We start from the raw sequence: 23,748 nt of genomic DNA, 5'->3' as shown, positions 1-23,748 counted from the left end.
TTTGCCAACTTCTGGTGGGACCGGAAGGCCCGAAAAGCGCGCTGGAGCTCAGTCGTGTGCCCACTGATATGGCTTTGCCACCTTTGGTACGCGTGCCATAGGTTCGCCATCATGGTGATATACAGTGAATTGGCTCAGATTTGATTACGTTTGTCAATCAATTCCAGTCCTGTTGACTCCAAGTGGCAAAAACTCAATAAGATTTGAGACAGGGAAAAAAACCCCTTCCTACTCTGGCTGTTTGGATTCCTTTTCATTGACAAGGTCAGAGATTAACACTGACATGAACAATCATGTCACACAAATTCATTGACCAAACATCACTGTAGTAAAATATATAAATTGTATGAGAACAAGAATAATTTCTTGTGAAAATAAAGTAAGCGGAATTTCAAACTTTTTTGAAAATTTGGGATTTTTTTCTTAAGGAGTCTAACTAATTGTAGGTGTACATGCATGAATGCTGATGAAATGAGTTCTTTGTTTGCAAGCATTGAAGCATAATTTTCTGATAAATGTTCTAATGTGGATGACAAAGATGACAGTCTAATAAGTCACAATAAGCAATCTCTTTCCTCTTAGTACATCGAATATTCATGTCAGATCCCTAAAAGTGATACTGCCATTCAAGTGAAGGAAGTGGGGACTTGGATTCGATTTACTAGCATGGCCTGTGTCCCTCTTTGGGGAAGAAACATTGGCATCTGAACAGGAGGAATCACACTCGTTCGGAAGCGATCCAGATGATGAACCACTGGTAAGCAAACCAATTAAACCGCTTACCCTCCCCTTAAGACTATTTATCCCAAACCAGGACAGGGAGATAAGTATCCCCACCCTAGTGGATTCGGGGTGCACCCATTGTTTGATCAGCCCAACCTTAGTAGGGAAGTTAGGGATTAACGTAAGAAAGCTGAAAACCCCCATTGCTTTCTGCCAACTAGATGGGTCAATAGCAGGAGGGGAGCCAGCTTCTCTGGCCACTGTGCCTCTACATATAGGCATTGGAAGCCACGAGGAAAGACTTACCTTTATAGTGGCACCTGGCATGGAATGGCCGTTGGTTCTGGGCCTTGCGTGGCTAAAAAGATGGAACCCACAAACAATTGGAAACAAGGCATCATAAAATTTCAGAGGAAGGTGACTTTTGCTGAGTATCCACATAAAGGAGTTGAGGGGGCAGAGAATTGAGAAACAGCCATGCCTGGTCATGCCACACCAACTGAGGGCATACCCATAGAATACAAGAATTTAGCTGAGGTTTTTAGCGAAAAAGCCTCAGATGAGCTCCCCCCCCCCCACCGTGCCACTGACTGTGCAATAGAAATCTTACCCGGCGCGAAACTCCCTAAACCCAAGATGTACAGCATGTCACCGAGGGAGTTGGAAGAGCTGAGAACATTCATTGAGAAAAACCTAGCAAGGGGTTTCATCGAGCCAGCCCGACCAAAAATTGCAGCCCCAGTGTTGTTTAGAGAGAAAAAAGATGGTTCAAAACGCTTATGTGTTGACTATCAAAACCTTAATACTATCAGTGTGCAGAACGTGTATCCTCTCCCCCTTATGAAAGATATGTTAGCACACCTCGCTAAAGGGAAAATTTTTTCAAAGCTGGACTTAAGGGAGGCTTACTACCGGGTCAGAATTAAGGAAGGGGATGAGTGGAAAACGGCATTTAACACCCCCCTCGGCTGCTACCAATTCAAGGTGCTCCCCTTTGGGTTACAAGGAGCCCCTGCAGTGTTTATGCAGTTAATAAATGAAGTGCTGCATCAGCATTTATATAAGGGGGTTCTGGTCTATTTGGACGACATTTTAATCTATACTGAGACCAAAGCAGAACATGTAAAACTAGTCAGGGCAGTTTTAAACAAACTCCGCGCTGCCAAACTTTATGCCAAACTTTCCAAATGTGAATTCCATCAAGAGAAGATTGACTATTTGGGATACCGCATTTCACACCAGGGGGTTGAGATGGATCCTCTAAAAGTGCAGGCTGTACTTGATTGGGACCCTCCACGCACACGTAAACAGTTACAGAGCTTCCTGGGGTTTGCCAACTTTTACCACCAGTTTATCCCTGCGTTCGCTCAGATTGCCCTCCCCATCACCAAGCTCTTAAAAACAAAGGACCCCTTTTGAAGTCTGGACTGATCATAAAAATCTAGAAGCCCTAAAGACCCCAAGGAAACTCTCCCCAAAACAAGTACGATGGGCTCAGTACTTTAAACGGTTTGATTTTACTTTAAAATACCTCCCGGGGGGGAAAAATTTTCTGGCAGATGCGCTATCCAGAAAACCGCAATACATTCGTGCAAGGTCAGACGTAATCAAAGCTATAGTACAAAACAGTCAACTAGCCGCTAAAGTAGTCACCAGATCCCAGGAAAAACAAGAAACAGTGACAGACAATGACATCACCCAAAATTTTAAACAAGCATTGGCCACTGATGAATGGTTTTTGAACAACAAATCCAGCTGTCTGATGAAAGAAGACTTGGCTTGGGTGGGGGGGAAGTTGTATGTCCCTGCAAGCCAAAGACTATGCTTAATGGTACGGTGCCATGACTCCAAATTAGCTGGACATTTTGGGTTTGTGAAAACTTTATACCTGATTAAAAGACAATTTTGGTGGCCATCACTAAAAAAGGACATAGAAAGCTATGTAGCTAGCTGCCCCATTTGTGCAGCAGCAAAAAGACGCCAGGGGAAATCCCCAGGTCTATTGCAGAAGGTAGCTGAACCTGCAGCGCCTTGGAGAGAGATCGCTATGGATTTCATCGTGGAATTGCCAAACAGTGAGGGAAATACTGTTATTTGGGTTGTGACAGACCTATTTTCAAAACAGGCACATTTTATACCCTGCCAAAAGATCCCAACTGCTAAAAGTTTAGCCAAATTATTCCTAATACACATTTATCGACTTCATGGTGCTCCACAAAGGATCATCTCCGACAGAGGGGCTCAATTCACCTCCAACTTTTGGAGGGCGTTTTTGGGCTTACTTGGTACTGGCCAGGGGTTGAGCACATCTTTTCATCCGTGTACTAATGGTAATTCTGAAATTTTGAACTCGGTACTAGAACGATATTTAAGATGTTTCATTAATTTTCAACAGGATAACTGGACCGAACTTTTGCCTTTTGCTGAAGTTGCGTTTAATAATGCTGTACATTCAAGCACTGGTTTTACCCCTTTTAGAGTAGCAACAGGCCAGGATTTCAGCCCCATGCCTGAACTACCCACAGAAGAACCCACCATCCCCTCACTTAAGGAGTGGATGGATAATTTGCAAAACACGTGGCCAGTGGTTAGATTAGCCTTAAAGGATGCTAGAGAAGCTTTTAAGATTCAAGCGGACAAGAAAAGGATGGAACCCAAACTTTTTCATATTGGAGACAGAGTATACTTATCTACAAAATTCTTGAAATCATTACAACCATCAAAGAAACTAGGGCCAAAGTTCATTGGACCTTTCCCCATCACTAGAATCATCAATCCAGTAGCAGTTGAATTACTTCTTCCAAAGACACTCAGGCAGATCCACCCAGTATTCCATATCAGTTTACTCAAACGAGAAGTAATCTCATCCCTCAGACCACCTGCATCTACACCACCTGTGCCCATCATGATTGAAGGTGAACAACACTTTGAAATCAAGGAAATCCTTGATTCTAGGATCCACAGAGGGAAAGTCCAATACTTAGTTGCTTGGAAACATTTACCATCAGCACACAATGAATGGGTCGCTAAACACCACGTTAGGGCTCCAATCTTACTGAGAAAATTTCACTCCCAATACCCTAACAAACCTTGTTGATCTACTATCATGAAATCTTGAAATCTTGTGTATATTTGTTTTTTGGTTTTTTTTTTTGTTTTACAGGTGGACCCTTTTGTTTTCTAAGGAGGGTAGCATGTCAGATCCCTAAAAGTGATACTGCCATTCAAGTGAAGGAAGTGGGGATTTGGATTCGATTTACTAGCATGGCCTGTGTCATCAGATATTTTACAACCTATATCCTGGCGCCAAGGAAGCCTGAGATTCCCTTTACCTGCAGGAATTTATATGATAGCCATGTGGGTTGTCTCACTTTAAAGGGAAGTGGTGGGAATGCATGTTTGTTCGGGTTCTCAAAGGAAATAGTAAAGAAAACATCTTCACACTTGTGTATTGGCTGAAATCTGCATTCTGACCTAAAGGGAGGGGTCTCTACCACTTTAATCCTACTGCTTTGCCTAAGGGCATTCAGATTGTGCTTTAGCTGGATGGTTTTCACTTCTGCTTAATAAAAGAATCCTTTTGAACAACTACGTTTCAAGAGTTCGTACTTTCTTAAGTTGGAAGGAGAGGCGATCCTTACAATTCAACTACTACATATCCCCTGCTCTCTTGCAACTGTCAACATCCCACTCATTTGTTTGAGTTTCATTCTTTTTTTATAACTGATTTTGTGCAGTGATGGGTTTCTACCGGTTCAGTAGAACCGGTTGTTAAATAGTTAAGCAATTCGGAGAACCGCTTGTTAGAAGAAATCTCCTTTTCTTTTTTCCCACTTTACAGGGTTATTCCTGTAAGGAATTGTTGTTTCCTAATCTTTATTGCCCTGCTTACAGAAACAGCCTCTCCATTAATCCTTATTACATTCTTGGCAGTAACGCCCCGACTTACTATTGCTTCCAGAGTTTCTCGGAGGTTTTGGGGGTTTTTTTGCTTGACTTTCTTAAAGGGGAAGGGTTGTTTTAAGCTTTTTACACCACTGTTGGGAGGAAATACTCCCCTGTTGGAGTTCTTCCAGCCAGGGTGCAATGATCAGCAATTTGAAGAAATAATTAAATAATGAAGCAGAAACTTTTAATGACAAGGAACCAAGATGAGTGATATTCAGCAAGGCTTCTTGGCTAGCTAGAAAGATTGACATTCAAATGTGAGTTTACATACCCTTTCTGATTTTTGGTCTAAAACTGGGTTTTGGTGAAGTTTAATTCTGTGCTTGGTGATGTTTAATCCTGTGTTTAGTGATGAGATAATTTTCCCTATTCAGCTTTGTTTGGAAGGAAAAATGTTAATCTCTGTTCCTGAAAAGAAGCAGCTTCAGAAATCTGACTAGTTCCTGTGTCTATTTGTTCTGGTAATTGGTTTAACAAGCAACAGATACTCTGTTTGCTCCTTTGCTTCATTCTGGAGATCTTAAATGATCTCTCTGCTAAAGGGTTTCACTTTATGAGCAAGAGTTGGCTGCTGATAAGTTATCATTGCATTTTAACTATTTTAATTCCTCAAGGTGCTCTGGCACCCTGCCTGATTTGTAACTCCAGTTTGCAAGTATTTCTAATCTAATGATTGGTATTTAGGGCAGCTTTTTGCAAGCAAAGAAGCATTTGTACAGGTAATCCTTGACTTATAACAGTTACAATGGCACTGAAAAAAGTGACTTATGACCATTTTTTACACTTACGACCATTGCAGCAAACTGTCATTAGGGCAAAGAAGCAATGCCACATGACCACCTGGCCATGCCTACCCGGTCACATGAAGCACCTCAGTTGTGAAATGAATGACACGGTTGTTAAGAATGCTGCAACAGGCATAAATGATGAGCGGTCATAAGTGTGAGGACCGGTCAAAAGTGCGAGGACTTGTCAGAAATCACTTTTTTCAGCCCTCTGGGTAGTCCCTATGTGCATATGAACTACTAAGAGGGCTGAAAAAGTTATTTTGACTGGTCCTCGCATTTTGACTGGTCCTCACACTTACGACTGTCCTCACATTTTATGTTTTGCGCCCTATCTTGTCACCGTAGTGAAGAGAAGCAGTTGTGAAATGAGTGACACGGTTGTTAAGAATGCTGCAACGGGCATAAATGTGAGGATGGTCATAAGTGTGAGGACTGGTCAAAAGTGCGAGGACCAGTCAAAAATGACTTTTTTCAGCCCTCTGAGTAGTTCCCATGCACATAGCCACGGCCACCTGGTCACATGACCAGCTAGCCACGCACACCCGGTCACATGACCACCAAGCCACACCCACCCAGACATATGACTACCAAGCCATGCCCCCAAATAAGCCACGCCCACATAACCGGTTGTTAAAAAAATTGAATCCCACCACTGATTTTGTGTCAATGCAAATAAAGCATTGTGATATTATAATCAAATGCAAAGTATAATATTTTAAAGTGAGGAATTACAGTATACAGGCAGTTCCTCTCAGTAGATGGCAGCATTTTGCTGGTCTTGCAAGCTAAGCATGGTCAGGCCTGGTTAATATTTAGATTGCACACTTCCCAGGAATACTAAGATTATCATAAAAGATGGCAATGGCAAATTATACTGTATTTTGAGGCAAAAAAATTAACACAGACTCCACCAGAAGTTGAACTGAATCCAGAAGAGATTTTACTTTATGAGATTCCTCCAGCCATATGCCACCTACCACAGTTCAAGAAAAATTGGCCTAACAATCATGCTAGACTCCAATGTTCATTTCAAAAGTAATGCAATTGATAAACTATTGCCTGAAAGTCCAATTATTGCTAGCTTTTTTCATAATAGTTTCCCTCCCTTGCTGAATTGTTCATGCATTGATTCAATTTGTGAGAATTGTCACAGCAGCCAAAGGAGCTATTTTAGTGCAACATGTTGAGAAAAATAACAGGCTTACTTTATAGGCAGTGAATAGGTATCCTCTTTGCCAAGGGGAAAAGAAAATGTGGCATATGTTCAGGACAATAGGGGATTAATAGGCCATAGGAAAAGAACTGAAAAGCTGTAAGAGTAGAAAGACACATGAGTGATGAGGAGAATCATAGGAATTTATGACAACTGAAGCTATCTGGATAAAGATGTGGGAAATTAGATAGGATATTTCATATTGGTATAAAAGAGAAAGCCAGCACTTTGTTATTATTAAATATGTAATTCCTTGTATCAACTGTAATTCCTTGTATCAACTGTTATTCTATATTAGAAAACTAAAAATTGTCTGTCAAACTGAGCTAATTTTTATAAAATATTCTTTGTTATGTGCTAGTTTACAGTCCAGCTTCTGTCAGTTTTTATTAAGCTGTGCAAAAAAATTAAGAGGATTTGAATAATTGGACAATTTTATTCTGATTTATTGAGCAATATACAGCTTTGCTGAAAATAATTCCTGGAGCGAACAACAATGTGCCTGATTCTATTGGCAAACAATGGAAAGCTTAAAACAAAAGCCTTGACAAAGTTAACACTAGTTCATTGAAAAGTAAAGCTTGAAGTGCATTCATTGCCAATCAATGAAACATTTGAAAAGCTGTTCTTAGGGGACAGATATATTGATCCCTTAACCCCATGATGTGCAAAAGGTGAGTGGGGCCCAGGCCCATTGTTTCAAAGGGTAGGAGAATTTAAGGAGTGAAATCCTCAAGTACCTAGAAGTTTTATGACATCTATTTTGTGCTTTAATTTTTGATGTTCCAAAAGTGTGAACAGGAAATCAACAGTTTCCTGCCTTCCTCAAGGGAACTTAATGCAAAAGCTGGTATTTCAGGCTTCCTATATTTTATGGGGGTGGGCGGTGCAGTGTCTCAGTTGTTAACATGCTGGGCTTGTCAGCTGGAAAGCCAGCAGCCCAGGTTCAAGACCTGAGCGCCACGTGACAGGGTGAGCTCCAGTCCTCACCCCAACTCCTGCCAACCTAGCAGTTCAAAACCATGAAAATGTGAGTAGATAAATAGATTCTTCAGTGGGAAGCTAATAGTGCTCTATGATGTCATGCTAACCACATGACTGCAGAAATGTCTTTGGACAGTGCTGGCTCAATGGCCTTGAAATGGAGATGAGCACCGCCCCCTATGGTTGATGACTAGCGGAGTAAAACCCACAGGGACTTTTTTTTAACAAAAACTATTACTGGAGTTTAAAAAAGCAATCATGTGTTGTTCACTTTGGGCACCCATCCTTTACTTCCACAACCAATTGATGAATCAATTAATCACTTAACTGCCATAACCAAAATTCTGTTCCAGCAGTTTATCATGCAATTAAAATATCTGTATTTAATAAAGTCCAGAAATTAATAAAATATAATTTATATCTGTAGATATTTTCCTTATTCAGAGTGGGGAAAATAATGATTTATATATCTGATTTAGTTTTGATCAAAGCATTGTCACTTTATATTCAGACAATGTATGGAACTCATGTAAGCACCGGATGTCTAACAACAAATCCTTGTAGTATGTTTCATTTAAATCATGTGGTATTTATCTTATAGTCTGGATATAATATGGAATTGGCATAAAACAATGTTTACCTACAGGGTTGATTTCCTTATTTTTAACTAAGCACATCTAAGGTCTACAGATACCTACTGCAAAGGATGAATCTATAACTGCTTTTCAGTTAAAAGCAAGAAGTAAGTATGGCTAACATTTATTAATATTAATTTGAATGTATATTTTAAAAGTCATAAAACCCACCTGAGAGATGTATAACACAGTACAAGATGTGAGAAAGAAATATGAGCTTCCTTATGCTAAAGCATAAAGATGCATTGTAAATTAAATCTCAGTTCTGAAGCCTCTATGAAATCAGTGCATTGAATCTGCTGCAAATGAATAATGCTCTTGACAAAAGATGAATTGGGGTTTTTGCTTTCTTATATTTATGAGAAGCAGCAAAATTAAAGTATGGGATTTACAAAATATTTAACATGATGATTTTAATTTCTCCAGATGGCATCTTCAATTACTTCAATTAATCATGTCCAACTGAATCCTAATACATTTAGTACTTTCAATCAAAAATTATGGTATTCTATAGTAAATTAAGGGAAATGGATTTTTTTCCTCCCCTAAGATTATTCTACAGTTCTAGAATCTACTTTCAGAGGTAAAGTAGGTTGCAAATCTGAAATTAGAGAACTACTTTCACAAATTTTTTTAAAGTTAACAACTGCAAATCAGCAGAATGTTTCTATATGTTATTCATAACATAAATTAATGATCTCAATAAAAAAAACCAAATTATGATTATATATTATTATTCTCTAAAAAAAATCCTCTGTTTAAAATAAAAGCCAATAACAATCCTGCTAAAGTATGGTGATTATTGCACTACTTTTATAAAACATGTATTCTAGTAAGAAAATCTGTGCAAAATTTTGTATGTGAGCCAACCACAATTTCTGTACTGAAATACTGTATATTTTTCTCTATCATATCTTTCTCAGGTATTGTTTACATTGTTCATAGTAGTGGAAAAAAATTATGCTTATGGACCAGCTTAGTTTCTATTCCTTAAAACTTACTAAATAAAGACTCCCTTGAAGCCTCACGGTGATTATATAGAATCATAAAACTGGAAATCAACCCTCCTCCTCAGCAGAAACAATATTTTATAAATTGTAATAGACCGTACACAATTAAGATCAACGATCTATCCTGAGACAAAATGTGGCAATTTGGAATGAATTTCAATTTTCTTGGCAAAAGACGAGGGTCTGAATACAATTGCCATTGTTAATTCTGTGTTTCCCCAAAGCTCCAATTACAGACAACCTTCACTCTGTCAAGGACCTTGGCTAAGGTGACCAGACGTCCCGCTTTTGGCGGGACAGTCCCGCTTTTGAGTAATTTGTCCCGCGTCCCGTGACGTTTTAAAAAAGTCCCGATTTTTCATTCTGCCTCCTGAGTCCCGGCTGCCTCCTGAGTCCCAGCTGATGGCTAGAGGGAAAAAACCTGTTTAAACTCTTGCCGTGGGGCTTCAAAGGGCCGCCCTACGTTGATTAGCTCGGCTTCCCCCTCTCAACTGATTTGCGCAGGACTCTGCTCTTGCTAAATTGCTCAGCAGTTTTTTTTTTTCTTTGTGCAAACCAAGCTCAAAACGAAACTGAAAGTAAAACAGGCTGTTGGCTTTGCTGTTTGCTTGCAACGTTGGAAAATTAGGCAGCAGATTTATTTTCCTTTTCCTCACCAAAAAAGGTAGGTGCAAACAATGGGAAATTATTTAGGGCAAAAGAGGAGAGTTCAAGATTTTAAAACACAAAAGAAAAAAAAGCTCTTTTTAACTAGGGAATTGTAATAATTGAGATACTATTAATTGTATACTGTGTTGAAAGCAGAAATGGTTAAGTTGTGGTTTGGAGGAATATATGGGGGAAATTATTTGGTTTATTATTATTGGTAAATATAATTAATTGATTTGTAAGAAATTGGATTGCATGGAAATAATTGGAATATTCATGTTCATATTGATTAATATACAAAAAAGATAGTTATATAACTAATTGATTTATATTAAAATGTTGAATTTGTATTAAACAACTGTATTACATAATTACATAATTAACCAATGTGAGGATGGATATAAAAATAGATGACAATGAGAAGGGGTATAATATAGAATAGAAGGGAAAAATTGAATTTGATTAAGATTAGAGATGAGGATGAAGGGTAATATTGTTTTTTTTAAAAAATAGAGGAATAAATATGGCAAAAAGGAAATATAGAAATTGTAAATTTAATTGAAATGACTAAACACTGTTTAAATTTGTGAACCAGCCAAATATTCTGTTCAAAGAAAATACATTGTATGTTTGTATGTGTGTTTCTAATTATTGCTATTTATTCATATTTGTTCTCTTTTATTCTTTAAAGTTTAACAATTCATTCTTTATCTTAATATCTTTATATTTGTTTGGGGTTGGCTTTCTTCCCTTTCATCTTTTTTATTGTACAGCAATCTTTCTCCTCAAACCTACCACCCCTCTTTTCTTTCCTTCTTACTTTCTCTTCCCCCCACCCTCTTCTTCTCCTCCCTATTTCCTCTTCCTTTCTCCTTCTCCTCCTCTCTTCCTCCCTCTCTTACCGTCACTCCTACTCTAATTTCCCTTCCCTTCCTTCATCCCTCTCTATTACTGTATCCTTTTGTGCATATGGACTACTCAGAGGGCTGAAAAAGTTATTTTTGACTGGTCCTCGCACTTTTGACCAGTCCTCGAACTTAGACTGTCCTCACATTTTACATTTTTGCCCTATCTTGTCATCATGGTGAAGAGAAGCAGTTGTGAAATGAGTGACATGGTTGTTAAGAATGCTGCACGGGCATAAATGTGAGGATGGTCATAAGTGTGAGGACCAGTCAAAAGTGTGAGGACCTGTCAGAAATGACTTTCCAGCCCTCTGAGTAGTCCCTATACACATAGCCATGGCCACCCGGTCACATGACCAGCTAGCCACGCCCACCCAGTCACATGGCCTCCAAGCCACGCCCACACAATAAGCCACGCCCACAATGGTGTCCCTCTTACCAATGTTAAAATCTGTTCACCTTACCCTATACACATAGCCATGGCCACCCGGTCACATGACCAGCTAGCCATGCCCACCCAGTCACATGACCAGCTAGCCACGCCCACAAAATAAGCCACACCCACAATGTCCCTCTTTACCAATGTTAAAATCTGGTCACCTTAACCTTGGCGTACTCATCTCTAAAGATCTAAATGCCAGAGCCCACTGTAACAACATTGCCAAAAAAGCATTAAGAGTTGTTAACCTAATCTTGCATAGCTTCTTCTCTGGTAATATTGTACTGATAACTAGAGCAAACAAAATATTTGCTAGACCAATTCTCAAATACAGCTCATCTGTTTGGAACCCGCACTGCATATCGGACATTAATACAATTGAGTGAGTCCACAAATATTTCACAAGAAGAGTCCTCCACTCCTCTGCTTTATGCCACCAGGCTTGAAATTTTGGGCTTAGACAACTTAGAACTTCGCCGCCTTTGGTCTGACCTAAACGTAGTACATAAAATTATCTGCTACAATGTCCTACCTGTCAATGACTACTTCAGATTCAACCACAACAATACACAAGCACACAATAGATACAAACTTAAGGTAAACCACTCCAAACTTGATTGCAGAAAATACTACTTCAGCAACAGAGTGGTCAATGCCTGGAATGCTCTACCTGACTCTGTGGTTTCTTCCCCACTTTAACCTTAGACTGTCTACTGTTGACCTCACTCCATTCCTAAGAGGTCTGTAAGGGGTGTGTATAAACGCATCAATGTGCCTACCATCCCTGTCCTAATGTCCCCTTTTATTCGTATCCATTTCATGTATTCATAATCATATTTATACTTATATCTGTTATCTAATACATGCTTGACAAAAATAAATAAATAAAATAAAAAATAAATAAACAATCTGGGGCCAGAATTACATTTAAACAATTTAAACTGCTATGGAGGAACAGTCCTAAAACGGAGCAAAGGACAAAATCCAGTTTCCTATTATTTATATAAATCAGAAGTGGGCAAAATTTTCACTACAGTGCTTTAGAACATACAAGAATAAGAAGTGTAAAGCGCCTTAAAAATGTTAAAGCAGTTGTTTCTTTTTGCCAAGAGACTAGGCAACAGAACTAAGGTTTTAAATTATTTCAAAGTATCAATATATCAGGGGAGAAGGCAGATTAGTATAGTACTAGCAATTTGCTGGGCCTAAAAAACCAGGTGCTGTTACTAACAAGAGGCAACAAGTACAGAAGAGATAACATTATGGGAGAGGAGAGACAACAGCCCCCTTTTCTCATCATTTTCTTTTCCCCCACTTAAATAAGCTGAACATCAGACAGGGAAACTTCTGCATCAGGTGGCAATTTCTATTCACATCACCACAGGATAGGCAAAATGTTGGTGATGAATAACCAGCTAATATAGAATCATTTTTGATTTGGTAGGTAATTTTAAAGTATATGTAGCTACTACTAGTCCTGTGATAGACAGTCAAACAAGTAAGGTGAAATACCCATTTAGCTGCAAGAGGCAAATACAAGTTCTATTACTTGCAACAGCATATACTCCACACTCAAGTGTTTCCTTGCAATCTTACAGATTGCCCACCTGCTTCATGACACTGATAAATTTCTCGGTGCAATGCTAGCTTCCAACCTCTATCACAAATAACCTGCCAAAATGTCACAATAAACCTATGTCCAAATCCACAACCAATGTAACTATAAGTTCTGAAGTACAATTAGCACAAGTCCATTGTTTATATTTCTTGATTTATTACATACAGTATATCATAGGCACTATCATCATTCAAATTTTTATTACATTATGTTCCAACAGGTCTGAAATAAATCCACAGCTAATCTACAACTAATCTAGAGTATTATTAAATCTTCAGAACAATAAAGCAACAGAAACCTGACCACTTTTCAATTTCCAATGATCAGAATTATTGGAAGAGCATATGTATAGTTTGGAGTTGAATTGTGGCATATTTGATGCTGTCTGAGTTTGGATATTTACTTGCAGAGATTTCATTATCCAATTAATAATTATCATGGGGAAATGATGTTGTCACCTAGCTGGTTAATAAATATCTCAGTAAACAACCAAGCTTAGATAGCACCAAGAACTCCAAAGAACACATCTAGTTCTGATATTTGCTTCTACCATAATACAGCCACAATTCACCAATTCCAATTTTCTCAGAGAGTTCAGTGGTGGGCATATCTTGGGCACTGATAGATAACCTTTGCTCTGTTCTATAGTTCCTAATCTTGAGGGTTTGTGAGATTGTATTTTCATTAAAGAAGGTCTGAGACCGAGGGAGACCGAGGGAGGCCACTGTCCCTCAGACGGCCGGCTGTGAATCCCTTCTTGTGAAATGGGGTCATGGGGTTCAGATGGGTCTGCTGATCTCGTACCTGGCTCCCTGCCACGTGGCAACAGCCCTGCCCGAGCTACTCAACGTCATTGCCGCGGTGGCGGTTGACACCCCCAGGCTTATGGTCATGGGGGATTTCAACCTGCCGTCTGTGGGTAAGATGTCTGAGGTGGCTCGGGAGTTCATGGCTTCCATGACAGCTATGGACCTGACCCAGTTAATTCATGGCCCTACCCACATGGGGGGAAACACGCTGGATCTGGTTTTTGTCTCTGGACAGTGGTTGAGTGATCTTTTTTTTTTTATTGAAAAGTTTTACAAAAAAGAAATACAAAAATTTTTCTGCCCCAATGTTCCCCCCACCCTTTCCCCCCCTTCATCCCACCCCCCCGACTTCCCAGAGCAAAATACAAGGTATTTCATTTAATCAAACATAAACTAGATTAATCTATTTATCCTCAAAGTACTGCCTCCCCCACTGAAACCTTAACTCCACTACAGATAACCAAATACTTCTAATACTAACATTCATTCATAAGCTATTTGCTATTTTCTTGTCTGATACTTATTTTGAATATAATCAATCCATCTTCTCCATTCCGATACGTAACTTTCTTGCGTGTGGTCCTTCAAATACGCCGAGATTTTCGCCATTTCTGCTAGGTTTGTTACTTTCAATATCCACTCTTCAATAGTAGAATCCTTCTTCCAATATTGAACTACCAGCAGCCTAGCTGCTGATATTAAGTTCAAAATCAATTTAGTCTCTGAAACTGTACAGTCCGTAATTATACCCAATAGAAACAATTGAGGAGTAAATTTCAACCTTCTTTTCAAGATGTTCTGCATCACCCACCAAATTTTTATCCAAAATGCCTTGATTTTCTTACAGGTCCACCATATATGATAATAGGTTGCATCATTACATTCACATCTCCAACATTTAGCTTGCAAATTCAAGTACATACATAATAATTTTTTAGGATCTAAGTGCCATCTATAAAACATTTTATAAAAATTCTCTCTCAAATTTTGTGCTTGCATAAATTTAACATTTCTGACCCAAATCTTTTCCCACGTTTCCATCATCACTGGTTCCTGAAAGTTTTGTGCCCATTTTATCATACAGTCCTTAACCAATTCTGTTTCTGAGTCTATTTCCAGTAATGCATTATACAACCTTTTAATATGCATCTGACTTTGATCTCTAATCTGTTTCACCAAATTTTCCTCATTTTGCATAACCCCAATTTTTTGATCCTCCCTCCATCTAGCTTGAAGCTGACCATACTGAAACCAAGTATAAATTATCCCTTCTTCTTTTAATTCATCTAGAGATTTCAGTTGCAACTTACCCCTTTCCAAAAGAAGAAGCTCTTTATAGGTAATCATCTCTATTTTTTGCTCTATACTTATATTTTCTATTGCATGTCTGGGATTTGCCCATATAGGTATCTTATAGTTCAGCTTATATTGGTACTTTTTCCAAACCCTCAACAATGCATTTCTGAGTATATGACCCTTAAACACTTTATCCACTTTTTTTTCATACAACAAATAAGCATGCCATCCATATAACAAATCATAACCTTCTATGTTTAACATTCTTTCTTCGGTTAAGTTAAACCAATCACTAATTTGTGATAAAGCTGCTGCTTCATAATACAATCTTAAATTAGGCATTTTAAGACCTCCTCTCTCACGTATATCCTGTATAATTTTCAGTTTCACTCTTGGTTTCTTCCCAGCCCAAATAAAAGTATTAACCCCTTTCTGCCATTCCAAAAGATTTCCATCTTTTTTAAGCACTGGTATCATTTGGAACAAAAATAAAAACCTAGGTAATACATTCATTTTTATTGCTGCTATCCTTCCCAGTAGTGATAGTTGTAACTTTTTCCATTTTTCCATTTCTTTCTGTACTTTTTGCCAAAGAATTTCATAATTATTTTTATACAATTTCATATTTGAGGCTGCAATATATACTCCTAAATACTTAACCTTTTTAACTACTTCAAACCCCGTTATCCTCCCTAACTCTTCTCTTTGAGTTATAGATAAATTTTTAGTTATCATCTTTGTCTTGTGTAGATTTACTTTAAATCCAGTTACTTTACCATATTGAGCTACTATATCCAACTATATCCAGCCTTGGTAGTACAGTAGTTTAATGCACCCTGTTATTAACACAGCTGCCTGCAATTTCTGCAGGTTCAACTCTTACCAGGCTCAAGGTTGACTCAGCCTTCCATCCTTTCTAAGATAGGTTAAATGAGGACCCAGTTTGTGGGGGCAATAAGCTGACTTTGTATAAATATACAAGAGTATGAAGGCTATTGCTTAACGCATTGTAAGCCGCCCTGAGTCTCCGGAGAAGGGCGGCATATAAATCAAATTAAAAAAAAAAAACATATAGGGAGCCACTTCTATAGATTGAGATAAAGTAAGAACCAGGTCTGCAAACGCTCTTAGTCTATAATCCTGCTGTCTAATTACAATTCCTTTTATTTTGTCAGAATCACGTAGCTTATTCAACAAAACTTCTAAAGTTAAAATAAACAACAATGGCAACAAGGGGCAGCCCTGCCTCGTACCTTTCTCAATTTTAAACACATCTTTTAAACCTCTGTTAATTATTATTTGTGCTGTTTGTTCCTGATATATTGCTCTAATTGAATGTATGAAATACTCCCCAAAGTGCATTTTTTCTATTATTTTAAACAGAAATTGCCAGTTCAATCGATCAAATGCTTTCTCTGCATCCACAAATATAAACGCTGCAGGGACCTGATTATTTTTCTCCAAATATTCCAATAAGTTTATAATTTGCCTAACATTATATTTCATCTGTCTCCCTTTTATAAAACCTGATTGGTCATTGTGAATAACTTGTTGCAGAACTGGCATTAATCTATTCGCTAGTATCTTAGCAAAAATTTTATAATCCGTATTCAAAAGTGAAATTGGCCTAAAATTTTCAGGTTTGATACAGTTTTGATCTTCCTTCGGAATCAATGAAACAAAAGCTGTTCTCCAAGAGGGTGGAACTCCTCCCCCGATTGAATTTTACAAAATAGAGTTCTAAGCGGCTCTACCATTTCAAGCTGTAGGTTCTTATAATAAACAGCTGTTAGTCCATCTGTTCCTGGAGCTTTCCCTATTTTTAACTGCTTAATTGCCGCAACAATCTCCTCAGAAGTTATTGGTTGATTGAATCCTTCCTTCTGTTCCAACGTTAATTCCAAAATATTCCCTTCCTTTAAATATCTATCTATGTCTATACCTTGTATTGAGTCACTAGCATATAACTTTGTATAAAATTCCAAAAAAGCCTTTTTAATCATATTCTGTTGGTAAACTTCTTTACCTCTATATTTTATCTTACCAATGACTCGTGATTTCTGTTTTTTCCTCAGCATGTAGGCCAACCACCTACCTGGTTTATTGGAATTACAAAATGTATTATGTTTAGCATATTGTAAACTAGTTGCCACCTGATCAGCCATTAACATATTAAATTGCCTCGTAGTATATTTATTGTTTCTTTTACTTTCTTATCTCCTGGATTAGATATAAGTAATTGTTCTTTCTTTTTTATTTCTTCCTCTATCTCTTTACGCTTCTTTTGTTGTTTTAGTCTATATTTATTATTCATATGTATTAAGATACCCCTCATATAGGCCTTACTAGCATCCCAGACCATTTCCATAGGAGTACCCTTGTTCATGTTAATAACAAAAAATTCTCTCATTTATTTTTTAAGCTCCTTTACATTTTCTTCATATCTAAATAAGTTTTCATTCAACCTCCAAGACCTCTTTTCTCCCCTCTCCTGTTCAAATTCAATCCAGACCAGACTATGATCAGTTAAAGTTCTTGGACATATCTTCGTCTTCTTCACCCTGGAAATAAAATCATTTGTGATTAGTATAAAATCAATCCTGGAGAAGGATTGATGTTTATCAGAAAAAAAAGTAAAATCTTTTTCCTCCAGGTTACGTTCTCTCCAGATATCTCTCAGTTCTATATCTTCCATCATATCAAAAAAAGATTTAGGTAGTTTTGCACGTGCTGAAGTCTTTGATAAGCTTTTTTTATCTTTCTACGTATCAATTACTCCATTCCAATCACCCATTAATATAAAAGATTTATAGTCCCACTGTATTATTTTAGTATGTAAAAATTTATAAAACTTGTCTTGTTACTGGTTAGGGGCATATATTCCAAGAAGCATTTTTCCAGACTGTGTCAATAATTCAATTGCAATATATCTTCCTTGATCATCTGCCTCAATTAGATTAGCTGATAGTCCTTTCCTTACATATATAACTAATCCATTTTTCTTCTCTGGCGCTGATGCCACAAATTTTTTTTTTTAATTTGATTTATATGCCGCCCTTCTCCGGAGACTCAGGGCGGCTTACAATGCGTTAAGCAATAGCCTTCATACTTTTGTATATTTATACAAAGTCAGCTTATTGCCCCCACAAACTGGGTCCTCATTTCACCTACCTTAAAAAGGATGGAAGACTGAGTCAACCTTGAGCCTTGGAGAGATTCGAACCAGCAGTAATTGCAGGCAGCTGTGTAAATAACAGGATGCTTAGACCACTGTACTATCAAGGCTCTTTGTACCTAATCTTGAATTTATCAAATATTTTTGGTCTGATAATCTAATATGTGTTTCTTGTAAGCAAATAACATTGTTATTAAATTGTTTCAAGTAGTGAAATACTTCCTTTCTTTTTTGTGTGAGTTTAGGCCATTAACATTCCAAGATAGGAATTTAGTTGCCATCTTTAGCCTTTCGAAGCCTTGTGAGCATCAGCTGAAGCTCCTCCTCCACCTTACTCTTCGGCCTAGCTCCCCCCACTGCTTCTGTTTTTTGGACTTCTTGAGATGAATCTTGAGATTGTTGCCCTTTTGATTGTTGTTGTTGCAATTTATAAGTTGATCGGGTCAGTCGTTGTGCTTTCGGCTCTCCTTTCTTAGGTGGTTCCAAAATTGGGGGTAAGCCCCCAAAATCCAAATCTTCTTCCATAATAATTCCTCCAGCTGCAGCTTCAGCATAGGTTTGTATCTGTTTTCCATCTTTTTCTTGTTGTAACATCTCCATTTTCTTCCTTCCCCCACCAGGTGAGGGTGGGTATCCAGCTTGTAAAACATTTACATAAAAATCTTTTGCCTTCCAAACTGTGTTTAACCAGTATCTTTCTCCTTTATAAGTCACTATTAGACCAGTTGGAACGTCCCACTTGTATGCCACTTGTTGATTTCTCAACTCATTTACCAAAAAGCCAAAGTCTTTCCTGCTTCTCAACATCTTTGGATGAATCTCTTTCAGAACCACCACCTCCTGTCCAGTCACCTGAACTTTCTTCTTGTAAGAAGCTTGTAGAATTTCATTTCTGATCCTTCTAGTTGTAAAGTAGATCACCACATCTCTTGGCAGCTGTCTTTGTTTTGCCAACCAGGAATTAACCCTGTAAATTTTATCGATTTGGATTGCCACATCTTCTGGTCTTCCTTTAATTATCTCCGCAATAGCATCAGCACAAATGTGTTTTAAATTTTCTTTGCTATTTTCCTTCAGGCCTCTCAATCTTAGAGCAAACTCCATAGATCTATATTGTAACATTACCAATTCATCATCCACTTTCTCTGTTCTAGTCATGACATCACCCATTTTGCTTTCCAAATTTAAGTTGGCTTCATTAATTTCTTCAACTTTCCCATCAAGCTAAATAACAAGGTTTGAGAGTCCTGATACAGCAAAGACAATATCATCTCTTATTTTATTGTGCTCCTTTGCAATTGCTCCCTTGATCGAGCTTATGTCTTCCTCAATTTTCTTAAATTTCCCTTCAACAAGTAATGTTAAATTGTTCATTGCTTCTCTCATTGCTGTTGCTTGATTATTCATGGCTTCTTTCATAGCTTCCTTAAAATCATTAAGTGCTGCATCTTGACTCTGGGTCTGGCTCTGTGTATCAGCCGGAAGTTGTGCTTTCTGTGTCACCACTGACACAACTGGAGAGCCTCCCCCTCCTTTAACAACTCCTGGTTTCACTTGTCTAGAAGCCATTTTTTTTCTTTCCTCCCCCTCTTTTCTTTAAAAGCAACAAAGTCCTTAAAGATGTTGATTTATAGTCTCTAATTTGCCAGACAAAGTAGTTTTTTTTTTCCCTCTTGCCTCCGCACTCTCAGTTCCCAGCAGTTAATAGGCAGCTAATCCACTCTCCCAGCGCAAAGTTCTCAAGCACTTTCGTTTTTGGCTTTCACTTTCAAAGCCCTAACAAAGACGCCATCTTCCGCCCCCAGCTCAAGATTCAAATTGAAACAAAGTAACTTCGGAGTTAAGCTCTGTACTCTTAAGGCTTGTTCTCCTGTTTTCCACTCTGCCTGCGCTTGGGATCAATCAAACTCACTTTTAAAAGCAGGATCAGATCGCAGCTTCTCGCCCTGCTTTTGCAGAGTCGTCCTGGCTCCGGAGCTTCTTGGCGGGCTGACTGAGGAGCTCTCACCCTCCAAGCCTCTGGAAATGATCCAGAGGACTTTCGGGGGGCTCTATTCTCGCCCACTGGCTCTCCTCTCCTTCTTTTCCTGAAGGAGAGTTTTTCAGCCGCTAGACAGCCAATTTGCGCTGTCAAAGCGGCTTTTATGGAGACGCAGGGCTGGCGGTCATAAATGATTGTCCACGGACCCTGCGGTGCCAACCGGAAGTCCCAGAGGTTGAGTGATCTTGAGATAGGGGATATAGTTACCGAGCCCTTGTCATGGTCAGATCATTCTCTCCTTCGTCTCGACCTTCGAACCGCTGCACCCCGCCGCAGGGAGGCGGAGCCGGTAAGATGGTTCTGCCCCAGGCGCCTGATGGAACCTGATAGGTTCCAGATGGAGCTTGGGCCATTTCCCGAGGCTCTGGCACACGCCTCGACTGGAGACCTAGTGGCCGCCTGGGATAGGGCGGCCACTGGAGCTCTGGATCGGGTCGTGCCTTTGCGGCCTCTGATCCGGCGCTAATCTCAATTGGCTCCTTGGTTCTCCAAGGAGCTGAGGGAGTTGAAACGCTGGAAAAGATGCCTAGAGAGTAGTTGGAGGGCCAGTCTTTCTGAATCTGACCAGACACTAGTAAGATCCCATATTAGGAATTACCTAGTGGCGATAAAAGCAGCGAAATGTAGCTATTTTGCTACTCTTATTGCGTCATCAGATAACCACCCCGGCCGCCCTCTTTAGGGTGACCCGCTCCCTGCTCCACCAGGAAGCGCGGGAGGACCCCTTGGAGGATAGAGCCGAGGATTTTGCTCAGTATCTGTATGACAAAATCACTCAGATTCGGAATGATCTGGACTCCGACTGAGTAGTCTCAGGGGGAGGGACTGGGGCAGGTCTTGAGAATGTTATCTGGGATGAGTTTGATCCTGTGACCCCTGAGGACGTGGACAGGATTCTGGGCAGACTGAACACGACCACTTGTTTATTGGACCCATGTCCTTCCTGGTTATTGCTGGCTTCCCAGGAGGTGACACGAGGCTGGCTCCAGGGGATTATAAATGCTTCGCTGGGTGAAGGTGACTTTCCCGCTGCCTTGAAAGAGGCGGTGGTGAGGCCTCTCCTCAAGAAGCCTTCCCTGGACCCGGCAATGTTGGTAAACTATCATCCGGTCTCCAACCTTCGCTTTGTGGCGAAGGTTGTTGAGAGTGTGGTTGCCCAACAGCTCCCCCAGCATCTGGATGAAACAACGTATCTGGATCCGTTCCAGTCGGGCTTCAGGCCCGGGTACAGCACGGAAACGGCATTGGTCGCATTGGTAGATGATCTCTGGAGGGCTCGGGACAGGGGGTGCTCCTCTGTCCTGGTCCTGTTAGATCTCTCAGCGGCTTTTGATACCATCGACCATGGTATCATGCTGCACCGGTTGGAAGAGTTAGGGGTGGGAGGCACTGTGTTGCAGTGGTTCTCCTCCTTTCTCTCTGACCTGTCGCAGTCTGTGTTGACAAGGGGGCAGAGGTCGATCCCGAGGCCCCTCATATGCGGGGTGCCGCAAGGGTCGGTCCTCTCGCCCCTCCTGTTCAACATTTATGTGAAGCCGCTGGACGAGATCATCTGTGGTTTCGGGGTGAAGTACCACCAGTACGCTGATGACACTCAGCTGTACATCTCCACCCCAAACCACCCCAACAATGCCCTTGAAGTGATGTCCCAGTGCCTGGAGGCCGTGCGGATCTGGATGGGGAGGAATAGGCTCAGACTCAACCCATCCAAGACCGAGTGGCTGTGGTTTACGACGTCCCGATATAGTCAGTTGGTGCCATCACTGACTATTGGGGGCGAATCACTGGCCCCACAGAGAGGGCTCGCAAATTGGGCGTCCTCCTGGATTCACAGCTGTCTTTAGAAGAGCACTTGACGGCCGTGACCGAAAGGATTTTTCATCAGGTTCACCTGATTCGCCAGTTGCGTCCCTTTTTGGATCAGGACTCCTTACACACGGTCACTCATGCCCTCGTCACCTCCTGCCTGGACTATTGTAACACTCTCTACATGGGGCTCCCCTTGAGGAGCACCCGGAGGCTCCAACTGGCGCAGAGTGCGGCCGCGCGGGTGGTAATGGGAGTGACATGGTGCTCCCATGTAACACCCCTCCTGCGCGAGCTGCACTGGCTCCCAGTGGGCTTCCAGGTGTGCTTCAAGGTTTTGGTTACCACCTTTAAAGCGCTCCATGGCTCAGGACCTGGGTACTTGCGGGACCGCCTACTACCACCAATAGCCTCCCACCGGCCAGTACGCTGTCATAGAGAGGGGCTCCTCCAGGTGCCGTCGGCCAAACAATGTCGACTGGCGGCCCCCAGGGGGAGAGCCTTCTCTGTGGGGGCACCTACTATCTGGAACGAGCTCCCCCCGGAGATATGGAGGATCCCGGATCTGCGCACCTTCCACCGGGCTCTAAAGACCTTTTTATTTCATCAGGCGGGCCTGGCCTAACTTTCTCCCTCTTTTTAAACAATTTTAATATTTTAATATCTTTAATATCTTTAATATCTTTAATACTTAAAGTCTAAATTGGTTTTAAATTGATTGGGGTTTTAATCTGTCTGGGCCAAACTATTTAATTTGATTTTATTTCTGCTTTTTAAATTTTGTATGTATGTATTTTATTGTTGGCTGTTCACCACCCTGAGTCCTTCGGGAGTAGGGCGGTATACAAATCAAATAAAAGCAAAAGCAAAGCAAAGGATTATATATAACAACTGACCTAATTGAATGAACGTTGGGCTTACCTTGAACGTTCATTCTATGTGCACTGCAGGAGAGTCCAAGCATGGGTTAATTTCAGTCTGTTCTGACGTCACTGAGTTGGAATTTCTTTGGCCATGCATTCCTCCTCCGGCCGAGCCTCAGTTTTTTTCAATGAAACCGAAACCAGGGAAGACGCAGCTCGTTCGAAGAACCGACCTCTCCTGGACCCCGGACCATTACCAGCCAGGGTGGGATTGGACTCTCCTGCAGTGCACATAGAACGAACGTTCAAGGTAAGCCCAACGTTCATTCTCCTGTGCACTGCTTGGAGAGTCCAAGCATGGGATATACCCAAGCTAAAGTGATGTTGGGCGGGAAGCAGTTTGGTCCAGGGTCCCCTCGGCTGGCAGGACTCTCTGTAAGACCCGTCTCCCAAACGCTGCTTCAGCCGATGTGTACTGATCCAACTTGTAGTTCCTCACGAATGGTGAAGGGGAAGTCCAAATGGCAGCTCTGCAGATTTCCAGAATTGATGCTTGTGTAGCCCAGGCTGCCGAGGTGGCGGCACTATGAGTAGAGTGCGCTGTGATACGACGTAGCACTGGACGAGCTTGTTGTTCATAAGCTAAGCAATACAAGCCTTGAGCCAATGCCCAATGGTGGATGGAGACACCTTCTTCCCCATCGAAGTGGGCTGGAATGACACGAACAAGGCCTCTGTTCTCCTACAGGAGGCAGTATGTTTAATGTATCGTTTCAAGGCCCAACGTACATCCAATGTATGCCATCGCTTTTCTCTTGGATGTTGTGGATTGGGGCAAAAGTCGGGC

General features: G+C 40.4%; 1 protein-coding gene and 1 long non-coding RNA gene across 4 annotated transcripts in view; one reads left to right on the top strand and one right to left on the bottom strand.

Moving 5' to 3' along the window:
- Nucleotides 1-23,748, bottom strand: part of PTCHD1 (patched domain containing 1) — a 183,543-nt gene that overhangs the window by 73,502 nt on the left and 86,293 nt on the right. The gene's annotated exons all lie outside the window — the stretch shown is intronic.
- LOC139317107 (uncharacterized) overlaps nt 1-23,748 on the top strand; it is a 72,107-nt gene that overhangs the window by 31,087 nt on the left and 17,272 nt on the right. For 2 of the 3 annotated variants that reach the window (XR_011600410.1, XR_011600411.1), the window contains exons 4-5: nt 583-757; nt 3,887-4,201. This is a non-coding gene — a long non-coding RNA (uncharacterized lncRNA). Of the gene's footprint in view, nt 1-582; nt 758-3,886; nt 4,202-23,748 lie in introns of those variants that run through there. The other variant, XR_011600412.1, reaches the window with a different exon arrangement.

Source organism: Pituophis catenifer, unplaced genomic scaffold (genome assembly GCF_029215685.1).
Source record: "Pituophis catenifer annectens isolate HBS135680 unplaced genomic scaffold, rPitCat1.0.hap2 SCAF_4, whole genome shotgun sequence".
NCBI lineage: Eukaryota > Metazoa > Chordata > Lepidosauria > Squamata > Colubridae > Pituophis > Pituophis catenifer.
The sequence above is the reverse complement of the archived record's forward strand: the minus strand, read 5'-3'. Positions and strand labels throughout refer to the sequence as shown.